The sequence below is a fragment of the Moschus berezovskii genome, chromosome 10 (assembly GCF_049115385.1).
Source record: "Moschus berezovskii isolate FMDL1 chromosome 10, NW_MosBer_1.0, whole genome shotgun sequence".
Lineage (NCBI taxonomy): Eukaryota > Metazoa > Chordata > Mammalia > Artiodactyla > Moschidae > Moschus > Moschus berezovskii.
This window is the reverse complement of record NC_142469.1, coordinates 12,345,432-12,358,300: the sequence shown is the minus strand read 5'-3', so window position 1 is coordinate 12,358,300 and position 12,869 is coordinate 12,345,432.

The window sequence follows — 12,869 nt, the reverse complement described above, 5'->3', positions numbered from 1 at the left end:
TACACTTTGAAGTACTTATCATATTGACAATTTTGTAATTATTTGTGTTATTATTTGATTACAGTCTGTTTCCCACAGTAAATTATATGCTCTCTTAGGGCAGGATTTTTGACCACTGTATTAGATGTTCCATCACTATTTGTAAGAGACTAAAGGGACTGCTATCAGTAATTCCCTTGTTCTTTCTGTCAACATTCTCATGTCAACATTCAGGCTTTTATCATTTCTTCCTTGAATTGCCGTTGACACCTCCTAGTAAATTTCCTTCATTCCAATTTATCTACTTTCTAGTTCTTATTGAGCACCACAATCAGACTCCTCTTCTGAAACTACAATAATCCATATGTTGCTCTTTTATGAAAGTGCTTTAAATGGCTCTCCAGGATTCAGAGAAGGATTTACAAACTCAGAAACCATCAGGTGAGGTCAAGTGGAAAACATTTGCTGCTGTTAAAACCTTCAGACCACCAGTTTATGACCTTGATTTATAAATGTCTAAATATGATGTCTAAATCCCTTAGCTTTATACTCAGGACTCAGAATTTGTTTTGAATTTCCGGTTCTAATCTGCTAAACTGATACATCAATCACTGCTGCTGCTGCTAAGTTACTTCAGTTGTGTCCAACTCTGTGTGACCCCATAGAAGGCAGCCCACCAGGCTCCCCTGTCCCTGGGATTCTCCAGGCAAGAACATTGGAGTTGGTTGCCATTTCCTTCTCCAATGCATGAAAATGAAAAGTGAAAGTGAAGTCGTTCAGTTGTGTCTGACTCTTAGCAACCCCATGGACTGCAGCCTACCAGACTCCTCCATCCATGGGATTTTTCAGGCAAGAGTACTGGAGTGGGGTGCATCAATCACAATTTCAGTCAGAAATCACCTCTTTGATTATCACCTCCTGAACAACTTTCACCCTAACTTCCACACAACTCTCTGGTCACCACATTCCTTAGGCTTAGAATCCTCTTCTTCCAGATATGTACCTTTCAGAGACTTCAAAAGCAGGAATGTTTATCTCCTAAATCACCGACCCCACCAAGGTTTATTTCTATCCCTTCATTGCTAGTTAGCACTAAGATATTAAGGCGCAACAAAAATATCACTACTATCTGCATTTCCTTGTCCAAAATGTCCTTATTTAGAGAATGCATAATAAATGTTTATCAATTATTTTCTTTAACATTCATCAGCAGCTGCAGTTAACAGGCGAAAAGGTAGCAAAAGCTCCTGGGAGCATTACTTGTTAAGCTGAGAATTTGTCATTTCTATTTATTTTCTTCTGTGAAGCCACCAAAGCAAATTTCTTCAATTTCCCCATTATTAACACCAACATGTATTCATTCAACTATGTTTAAGACACTATAAATATTAGAAAAATAAAAATAGTTTTTAGAATGAAAATACAGCCAAAGGGGGTGCCATCCTATCCCAAAGAAAACAATGGAGAAATTTTACTTATGTTACTTCTGCTGATTGCAGGGAAAAGAATGCATGAAATAAATTTGAGATAGAGCATTGTGAATGCTGCTTTTCTGGAATGTACAGAAAATATTGAACAGAGCAGCAAACAGATTTCCAAGGAAAGCACCGTGAAAATCTTGGGAATAATCCAGTAGTAAAGCATTTCTGAGCTGGGTTGGCAGTTCCATCAGTGATGGACTGGAATCTGAAAGGACCTGTGTGGTGGTGGGGAAGAAATGCATCCATAACAGAAAGTAAGGACTTCATAGCAGAGTCAGGACTTCGATGTTACTGTTGGATCCTAGAATTATTGACCTATTAAGCTTGCCATGAAGGAAAGGCTAATATATATTGCCCACTTTCATTTAATATACTCTTATTGTGCTTTGTTTTGAACAACCACAATCTCTTCATTTAAAGCAGAATCAAGAATAGTCTTATGAATAGAGGCAACAAGTTTTTGGAACTTTTTTTCTCGCTGGTCAGGTAGCATGGAGTCAGTCATTAGGAATCTTTTTTCACACCCAGAAGTAACCACATTAAAAGATCTCACCAGAGAAAATTCTTAAAATTGTGTGATATTTTGAAATGGAAATTTTATATTTCACTTCGGTAAATGGTGAGGCAGCATGTATATTGTATAAAGGATCTTCTATGTCTAGTGTTCTGTTTGTATGATTCATGTAAGCTTTATGGACAATACTATTCAAGTTATCATGTGTAATTAATGTTATTGATTTTAATGTAAATATACTACTTTATTGATTTTTGTGCCCAAAGGCAGCATCTATATTTTCCTGCATTGATGTAGACTACATTATGACTAATCTCCACATTTTCTCTTCACTAACCTCTAGTCGATTTTCCGTTCCTACGGCGTATTAACCAGATTGGCCCACTCAGCACCATTCCATCCCCTGCCACACTACAGAAACTAGTGGTTTGAATCACACCTGGAGACTCACTTGAAGCTGGGGTTCTGCATGTTTGTGGGTTCCTCCAAGCAGATAAACCCACAGAAAACTGGAGGCGGAAGTGAGCTATCAGAAGAAAGGGGCACCATAAAGGGAGGGGATTTCTGCTGGGCGATATGTTCCAGAAAAACCATGCAGTTCATATGCTGGAGCAGAACAGGTGTCAGGGGTGTCTTAGGTGGTAGAAGTGGCAATCACATCCTGTAGGCACTTGCAAATGATTTTAAAGCCTTTGGTTTCACATTGAGTGATATTGGAAACCATGGAAAATTTTGAATAGAGACATCATCTGACTTCATTTTAGAAGAACTGCTTGAGCTGATGTTGAAAACAGATTGTAATGCACCAGGGTGGTATGACCCATTTAGGAGGTCATCACAAAAATCCAAGAGGGAGGTGATGACGGCTCGAGTTGGATGTCAGCAGTGGAATGGGGTGGGGAAGGAAATGGCAACCCATCCCAGTATTCTTGTCTGGAGAATCTTGTGGATGGAGGAGCCTGCTGGGCTGCTGTCTGTAGGGTTGCACAAGAGTCAGGGACGACTAAAGCGACTTAGCATGCCTGCATGCATTAGAGAAGGAAACAGCACCCCACTCCAGTGTTCTTGCCTGGAGAATCCCAGGGACAGAGGAGCCTGGTGGGCTGCCTTCTATGGGGTCGCACAGAGTTGGACATGACTGAAGCGACCTAGCAGCAGCAGCAGCAGCAGGAGCAGTGGAATGGAGAGAATAGTCAAAGCCCAGATATATTTTGAAAGAATGCAGAAGGGTTCCTGGGTTTTCTCAACCCAGATGACTCTTCCACCGGAGAGTTGCTGAGTGTATCCAGGAGGGTGTACACACCCATGTCAAGTGCCCACCAGCTGACGAGGGGGTGGATTGAGAAACTGGCAATGTGGATGTTACAAGTGAGCAAGGTAAGAGTGGTTTGGGCATAAAAGACACATTGGAATATATTGAGAGATAATCGGAGGACAGTTGGAGGCAGTGTAGATAGTGCTGTCAAGGAATTTTTTAGAGCAGTATGGTGCTATCCGGCAACAGGTAGACAAAGAAAATCCTTAATTTTTCAGTATGGGATAAATAACAGTGCATTTTAGTGCTACTAGACAAGCAGAGAAAATGTACTGATGCAAGAGACACAGAAGAGAATTTCTAAAACCATGCACTCAAGGAGGAAAGAGAAGATGGGGTTTCGATGGATGTCCTGGCTTTGGATGGAGGAAGGGATAGCTCGTTCCTAGATGAGAAGGCAGAACCCATGGGTACAGATGCAGGAAGGGGCTAGAAGCTCTCTTCCAGTTGCTTCAATTTTGTCAATGGAAGGACTCAAGGGCCTTTGAGTTTGAGTGAGTTTGAGATGATTATTGGGTCAATTAATGAGTAGTTAGACAAGCAGTGATGTATTGCTCTCAGGTTAGTTTAGGCTGAGTCACATCTTTGCCCACTGTCTGGGCATGGATGGATGGAGAGCGGGGAGGGTGAGTAAGAGAATGGAATCTGAATTTTGCTAGGGGGACATTAGGCAGGAAGTGGGGCCCGGCACCAGGACCCGATTCAGGAAAACTGGGGCTCAGGAGATGTGGGGATGGCAACCATGGGTAGGATCTGGGAAACTATGAAAATGAAAGCGAAGTGTGGGGTGGTATTGGATAAAGAGAAGGGGCTCAGTTTTGTGTGTGTGTGTAGGATCCAAAGACCCCATCCCAGGGAAAGCTAGCTCCCAGCAGAGACCCTCGCTCCCATCCTACTTCTGTCTGCTTAGGTGCTAGCGGTGCTAAACTGACTCCCAGAAGCCCTTTGTTACCTGGAGCTTGAGAATCCTGTTGAAGCAAAGAGAAAACTGCAGAATTCAATTTATTTTTCATCTATCTAGATAATAGTGGAACCCTATAAATTATTTTAATGTTTTTCCACACAAGCATGTAAATTTAAGCAAATAACTGAACATTGGGCTTATTGCAGTATGGCCTCTGATATCTCAAAATAAGACAGTAATTTCTAAGTAAAGCAGATAGTAAAATGTTGTGATAATACGTTGCCTCTAAACAACTCAAATGTTTGTATACACTATAACATGTTATTCTGGGAGGCATGCATCATGGTAGCTGAGAATGCTGTGTGTTAGAGAGTTTAACATCTAAGATCACAAAAAGATGATTGACAGATCCAGACCCTGTTTCTGATTCAATGAACGTGTTCTATGCTGCTATGGGCCAGATACCCTGATGGGTGCCTTGTTTCAGCCTCTTTATCTCCAGCCTACTACTCATTCCAAAAAAGATCATCTCAACAAAGCTCCATCACCAAAAGGACTATTTTTGATTTATGCTAAATACTGTGAAACATTGCTCATGCCTTCCATTGACCAATATATTTCCATTATTTTCACCCTAAGTGATTTCAAATTAAATCTGCAAATATTTTCACAAAAAAGCTATAACTATTTCTTCTGCAGAATTGTAATTGCCTACATTCTGATTTTTTTTTAATATCATCTTCTGAAGAAGTCTTTTATAAAATGGAGACTGTTTTTGATTTGTCTTTCAAAGGAGAAAACTGCTGGTGTTTTTAGTGGTAAGGCAATTAATAGCAGTGAATTCATATCCTGCCATTCCTCCAATGAATACTCTGTTCTTGACTTCAGACTAACGTGTGCAACAGAAAAATCAGAGGCAATAAGAGAACTGTGCCAATTTTGCACCTGCATTCATCTTGGAGGCAGGTGTTTATAGCTACTATATATGGGTGTTCAGATAATATGGTGCATTTTGTCATAACTATGTCAGAGCAAGTAATCAGACTTAAGAAAGAGATCTGTGCTTAAAGAAAACTGTCTAAGTTGACAAAGTTGATCTCTATAAAGAGCTAATGGGTTTGACTCTTTAACTGCATACGTGGAGAACGTTATGAAGACAAAACTTCGAACAATGCCAGAGGCAGTGTAGGCAAAAGCTTCAATTATTTACCGTACTAGTGTTTTAAGATCAATATTCCTTTAATTTATACAGCTTGGAGCCAGGATAGGACTTTATATCTCAGTTTTTCACTTTACTGTCCATAGAGGTTTTTCTTTAAGAATATATGTGGCTATTTGAAAATCCCATCATGTGTGAGACTCGGTATGTGTGATAATAAAATATATATATTAAAAGTCTTTCTTTGGGGAACATGGTGCCAGAAATTGGTACACGTGTTATGCTCTAAGTTTATTGATCACGTTTTCTGATTTTCCTCTGCCTAGCCATGTTGCTTATCTGAAACTGGGTTTCTTAATAGAGTAGTGCAAAGTCCAATGGGCATAATTACTTTAATAAAGAGCTAACACAATAGAAAAATCCTATAGGAATTTTCCAAAGCCCATATTTTAAAATTGGTTTTCCTTTCAAAAATCTAAATAAACTAGAATCGAGTGATTGCATACCACCTTCCTTTAAATTTTTGTACCATTTTTATTTAGGTTTTGAATGAATAATGCTTTCATATATTTCAAAAATTAAAACAATATAAATGTATACATAGAAACACAGGGAACTCTGCTCCATGTTATTTGGCAGCCTGGATGGGAGGGGAGTTTCGGTGAGAATATTGTTGTTCAGTCACTCAGTTGTGTCCATCTCTTTGCATCTCCATAAACTATAACACACCAAGCTTCTCTGTCCTTCTATCTCCCAGAATTTGCTCTAACTCATGTCTACTAAGTTGGCAATGCCATCTAACAATCTCATCCTCTGTCATCTCCTTCTCCTCCTGCCTTCAATCTTTCCCAGCATCAGGGTCTTTTCCAATGAGACGGCTCTTTGCATCAGGTGGCCAAAGTATTGGAGCTTCAGCTTCAGCAACAGTCCTTCCAATGAATATTCAGGACTGATTTCCTTTAGGATTGACTACTGGTTTGATCTCCTTGCAGTCCAAGGGAAGAATGGATACCTGTATATGTATGGCTGAGTCCCTCCGCAGTCCACCTGAAACCATCACAACATTGTTAATCAGCTATACTCCAACGTAAAATAAAAAGGTTTTTAAAAAGATACACACAGAGAAGTTTTGCTACTATCTCTGTTTTCCTCCATCTACAATAAGGAATAGTTGCAAAAAAAAAAGAGAATGCATTTATTTCCTTGATACTATTTCTTAAGAATCTCTGTGTTCGCTGGGAAAGTAGCCATTCTTCTCAAAGGAAGATCTATTCCAAGTGAAGCCAAGTGAGGTGTGTTCTTGTTTGTTGTTTCATCAAGTAATTACAACAAATACTATGCAAACAAAAGCTATAGAAAGCATGTGTGTTTCTCTTTCCCTCTTGGTCTGCTTAAACACATGAGCATATCATCTCTAACAGTGGATGAGTCCATCACTCCATGGATTTTAAGCACAATAAAATCAGAGTATATACTGGTAAGTAGGAAAGGATTCCGTTGTTCAAAGGGAGAAATCAAGTCAGACAAAACAGCCCCTGCGGAACTGACTTCTTCAATAAAAATGACCAAGTTTTAAATAAATCTAATGTGTCTCTTCAACAGGACTCAAGGTGGTCTTTTGAGTTCATACAAACAGAAGAATTAGAAAGTGGGACAGCTTTATTTCAGATGACTTTTGATTACTGAATTTGAAAAAGCAGTCACTGAACAGCAAACACCAAAACCTGAATCAGGGAACTAGAAAAGCAGCTCAGGAAAGTCTCAGAGAAGAGAAAGAAAATAAATAAATAAATAAAGGACTAGGGTACAAAGAATGTGGAGAGTAGATACAGAAAGTCAAATATAGGCATGATGAAAAGTACCAAAATATTTCTCTAATGTAAATGAGTGTGATGGCCACCTGGACACCTGAACATTAATTATAAATTAGAAATGGAAAACATGTAAGCCTAAAATTGTTCAGTTCAGTTCAGTTGAGTTAGTCGCTCAGTCGTGTCCGACTCTTTGCGACCCCATGAATCACAGCACGCCAGGCCTCCCTTTCCATCACCAACTCCCAGAGTTCACTCAAACTCGTGTCCATCGAGTCGGTGATGCCTTCCAGCCATCTCATTCTCTGTCGTCCCCGTCTCCTCCTGCCTCCAATCGCTCCCAGCATCAGACTCTTTTCCAGTGAGTCAGCTCGTCACATGAGGTGGCCAAAGTATTGCAGTTTCATCTTTAGCATCAGTCCTTCCAGTGAACACCCAGGACTGACCTCCTTTAGAATGGACTGGTTGGATCCCCTTGCAGTCCAAGGGACTCTCAAGAGTCTTCTCCAACACCACAGTTCAAAAGCATCAATTCTTTGGCCATCAGCTTTCTTCACAGTCCAACTCTCACATCCATACGTGACCACTGGAAAAACCATAGCCTTGACTAGATGGACCTTGGTTGGCAAAGTAATGTCTCTACTTTTTAGTATGCTATCTAGGTTGGTCATAACTTTCCTTCCAAGGAGTAAGTGTCTTATAATTTCATGGCTGCAGTCAGCATCCGCAGTGATTTTGGAGCCCCAAAAAAATGAAGTCAGACGCTGTTTCCACTGTTTCCCCATCTATTTCCCATGAAGTGATGGAACCAGATACCATGATCTTTGTTTTCTGAATGTTGAGATTCAAGCCAACTTTTTCACTCTCCTCTTTCACTTTCATCAAGAGGCTTGTTAGCATAGCTTAAAAAGCCAAACATATAATGTACTGAATTAGAATACATGTACTATCCAAAAAGAAAATAATAATAATGATAATCTAGAATTTTTCATTTATTTTTTAAAAACATCTTATCCATTCATCTGCAGATGGACATCTAGGTTGCTTCCATGTCCTGGCTATTATAAACAGTGCTGCAATGAACATTGGAGTACATGTGTCTCTTTCAATTCTGGTTTCCTCGGTGTGTATGCCCAGGAGTGCGATCGCTGGATCATATGGCAGTTCTATTTCCAGTTTTCTGAGGAATCTCCACACTGTTCTCCATAGTGGCTGTACTAGTTTGCATTCCCACCAACAGTGTAAGAGGGTTCCCTTCTCTCCACACCCTCTCCAGCACTTATTGCATGTAGACTTTTGGATAGCAGCCATTCTGACTGGTGTGAAATGGTATCTCATTGTGGTTTTGATTTGCATTTCTCTGATGATGAGGGATGTTGAGCATTTTTTCATGTGTTTATTAGCCATCTTTATGTCTTCTTTGGAGAAATGTCTGTTTAGTTCTTTGGCCCATTTTTTGATTGGGTCACTTAGTTTTCTGGAATTAAGCTGCAGGAGCTGCTTGTATAATTTGGAGATTAATCCTTTATCAGTTGCTTCATTTGCTATTATTGTCTCCCATTCTGAAGGTTGTCTTCTCACCTTGCTTAGAGTTTCCTTTGCTGTGCAGAAGCTTTTGATTTTAATTAGGTCCCATTTGTTTATTTTTGCTTTTATTTCCAATATTCTGGGAGGTGGGTCTTGGAGGATCCTGCTGTGATTTATGTCGGAGAGTGTTTTGCCTACGTTCTCCTCTAGATGTCCATCTGCAGATGAATGAATAAGAAAGCTTTGGTACATATACACAATGGAGTATTTCTCAGCCATCAAAAAGAATGCATTTGAATCAGTTTTAATGAGGTGGATGAAATTGGAGCCAATTATACAGAGTGAAGTAAGCCAGAAAGAAGAACATCAATACCGTATATTAACGCATATATATGGAATTTAGAAAAATGGTAACCTGAACCCTGTATAAGAGACTGCAAAAGAGACATAGGCATTTAGAACAGTCTTTGGGACTCTGTGGGAGAGGGTGAAGGTGGAATGATTGGAGAGAATGGAATTGTAGCATGTATATTATCATAAGTGACCAGTCCAGGTTCGACGCATAAATTCTCCTCTGTTCACTTCTTTGCATTTGTGCTTTTTTAATAAAATTCTTTTTTAGATATAAAAAAAAAAATCTTAAAAAATTTCCAACTCTCAGAAGAGTTACCTGAATAGCATCACGAATTCTGGAATACCCTTCTCCCAAATTCAAGTTTTGCAATTGTTCTAATAATGTTCTTATAGCAAAAGTTTCCGGAGAAGGCAATGGCAAGCCACTCCAGTACTCTTGCCTGGAAAATCCCATGGATGGAGGGGCCTGGTAGGCTGCAGTCCATGGGGTCGCTACAAGTCAGACATGACTGAGCGACTTCGCTTTCACTTTTCACTTTCACACATTGGAGAAGGAAATGGCAACCCACTCCAGTGTTCTTGCCTGGAGAATCCCAGGGACGGGGGAGCCTGGTGGGCTGCCGTCTATGGGGTCAGAGTCGGACACGACTGAAGTGATTTAGCAGCAGCAGCAGCAGCAGCAAAAGGTTCCATTCAGGACCACAGATTGTATTCAGTTGTGACATCTCTCTAGATTCCTTCAGTCTAGAAGAAATCCTAGTCTACCTTACTTTCATGACTTTGTTATTTTTGAAGGTCATCTATTTTGTAGAAGCTTTCTAAATTTCTGTTTGTTACTTCCTCTTGATTATAACCATGTTATGATTTTATTTGCTGAAATAATAGAGAAATGATGCTGCATTCTTCTCATTATTGTTTTGGTTATTTTTTTTTTCTTTTAAGGACAGATTATTTCAACAAAATCTTGGAGATGGGCAGAAAGGAGGTAAAAATATATTAAAAATATACTAACCTTTCACTTTGCATGTGGTTATCAATAAACATAGCTTACTTTTTACCTTGATAGACAATACATGTTAAAATGTAATTAAAATTTGAAGGTGATATAGGTTAGCTGGATGCACAGCACCTGAAATAAAGACTACATTTCCCATGCCTCTGGGTAAGTAGGTGTGGCTATGGCACCAGAAATGAAAGGGAGAAAATGTCAGAAGAGAAAGAGACACAAGGATGAGCCTCCAAATCTGTGGACTAATTTCTCAAATTCTTGCTTAGCTCCAGAACTGCACGTGTTCGGAAGATGCCAGCATGCCCCAGGAGGAAAACAGCAGTTAGAAGGTTGAGAAAAGCAAAAACAAGCAGTTCAGAAATTTTAGCAGCTACCCTGATGCTGGAGAGATAGAGTTTGAAGTTTGATTCCCATCAGTTTAATGGTGTTTGGGAAACAACCCAGGTTTTCCATGGAATCCAGAAAGCAATGTTTAGGAATGAGATCCATGTCTCAGGAGTAAGGGCAGAACTAGAATGGACCTGCTTTATTTTGCAAAGCCTGATCAATTTAATTGTTTTCAGGAAAAAAAAAAAAAAAACAATACTTTTCAGAGGAAGATAACAGTTTTTTACTGGAAGCCAAGTGCACAAATAAATCAGTAGGAGGGAACAGCTCAGAAATAAACCCAAATAAGCATAATGTATTAAGAGTCTCTGATGCTGGGAAAGGTTGGGGGCGGGAGGAGAAGGGGACGACGGAGAATGAGATGGCTGGATGCCATCACCGACTCTGTGGACATGAGTTTGAGTGTACTCCGGGAGTTGGTGATGGACAGGGAGGCCTGGCGTGCTGTGATTCATGGGGTCGCGGAGAGTCGGACACGACTGAGCGACTGAACTGAACTGAACTGATTAGGTAATACTAGGTTTGATCACATTTAACTGGAGAAAGAAACAAAGCAAATTAAAACTCCTCACGATAGTTGCTGTTTAATAGTTCCACAATTTACCATCTACGAGTCTTTGTTGTGATTGTTCAATCACCCAGCCATGTCCAACTCTTGCGACCCCGTGGACTGTAGCACACCAGGCCTCTCTGTCCCTCATCATCTCAAGTGCATGTCCATTGCATAGGTGATGTCATCCAGCCATCTCATCCTCTAACACCTTCATCTCCTTCTGCCCTCAATCTTTCCCAGCATCAGGGACTTTTCCGATGAGTCAGCTGTTCTCATCAGATGAACAAAATATTGAAGTTTCAACTTCAGCATCAGTCCTTCCAATGAGTGTTCAGGGTTGATTTCCCTGAAGATTGAATGATTTGATCTCCTTGCTGTCCAAGGGACTCTCAAAAGTATTCTCCAGCACCAGAGTTCAAAGGCATCAATTCTTTAGCACTCTGCCTTCTTTATGGTCCAGCTCTCACAACTGTACGTGACCACTGGGAAGACCATAGCCTTGACTATATGGACCTTTGTCAGCAGAGTAATGCCTCTGCTTTTCAGCACACTGCCTAGGTTTGTCAGCTTTCCTGCCAAGAAGCAAACATCTTCCGATTTCATACAATAAAAAAATTTCTAGGCATATAATAAAAAAGAAATTGCAATTCATAGTCAAGAGGAAAATATGGTTAATAGAAACAGAACTGCAGATCACCCAGATGATAAAATTAGCATGATTAAAATGTTAGAAAATCTACATGGAAAATATGGCAATAATGAGAAGGAATTAAGAAAATTCAGGAAAAAGAACCAAATGGAAATCCCAGAACAAAAAAATTACAGTCTCTGAATAAAAATTTAATTGTATGATATTAATAGATTGTATATGAACCACTGTTTGGCAAAAAAATATATATATATTTCTACCTGACACTTTATATCAGGTAAAAATATGTAAAGGAAATACGTAATCTTTGTATAAAATTATAAAATATAATTATAAAATATTTAAAGCAAATCATGAAAGATTACACAAAATGTAGGTAATATTTATATTATCTCAAGGTGGGGAAGGCTATTCTCAACGTGGCACCAAACGTACAAGCAAGTTTTTAAAAAGTGAAAGATTTCATGGATAAAAATGTTTTTATTATAAAATTAATATCCCCTCAAGTTAAAATACAAAGTATAAAAAAAGGAAAAGCATTGGTAGCATATATATGTTACTGGTTTTATTGGACTGGAAAAAAATTTTGTTCAGGTTTTTGAAAAAACTTGAACAAACTTTTTGGCCAACCCAATATTATAAAAGTATCAATTAAAAAATCACATTTCAAATAGAAAAGGAGACAAGGAGCAGGGAAAAACTTGGTAAATGAAGACGTATAAATGGATAAGAAAGTATAAATGGAGTAGAAGCATGTGGGAAATGTCCCATCTTAACAATAGTGAAAGATGCCCCTGAAAACACAGGAGTTTCCATTGCATAGCTGTCAGGTTAGCAAGTTTATAATGTTTACAAGATTGGTTGACAGCAGTGTGGAGACTGGGCAAACACATAATGTGTTTAAATGCAGGATAGTTCAACCTTTCTAGAAGTCATTTGTGAAGCTACGCATGAATATCACTATAACTACAGCATTCTTAGACTTAACATTTTATTAATAATTCTAAAAATTTATGCAAAAGAAAGAAATATGTGAAGATAGATATTCAATAATAATCAAATGTGCATATTTATGGTTCAAAAAGAGAAACTCTAGTCCATTGGCATTTAAAGTGGTTATTGTTAAGTATATACTTCTTGCCATGTTGCTACTTGTTTTTGTAGTTCTTTTCTGTTCTCTTCTTTTTGTTTCTTTCCTTGTGGTTTGATGATTTTCTTTAGTGGTTT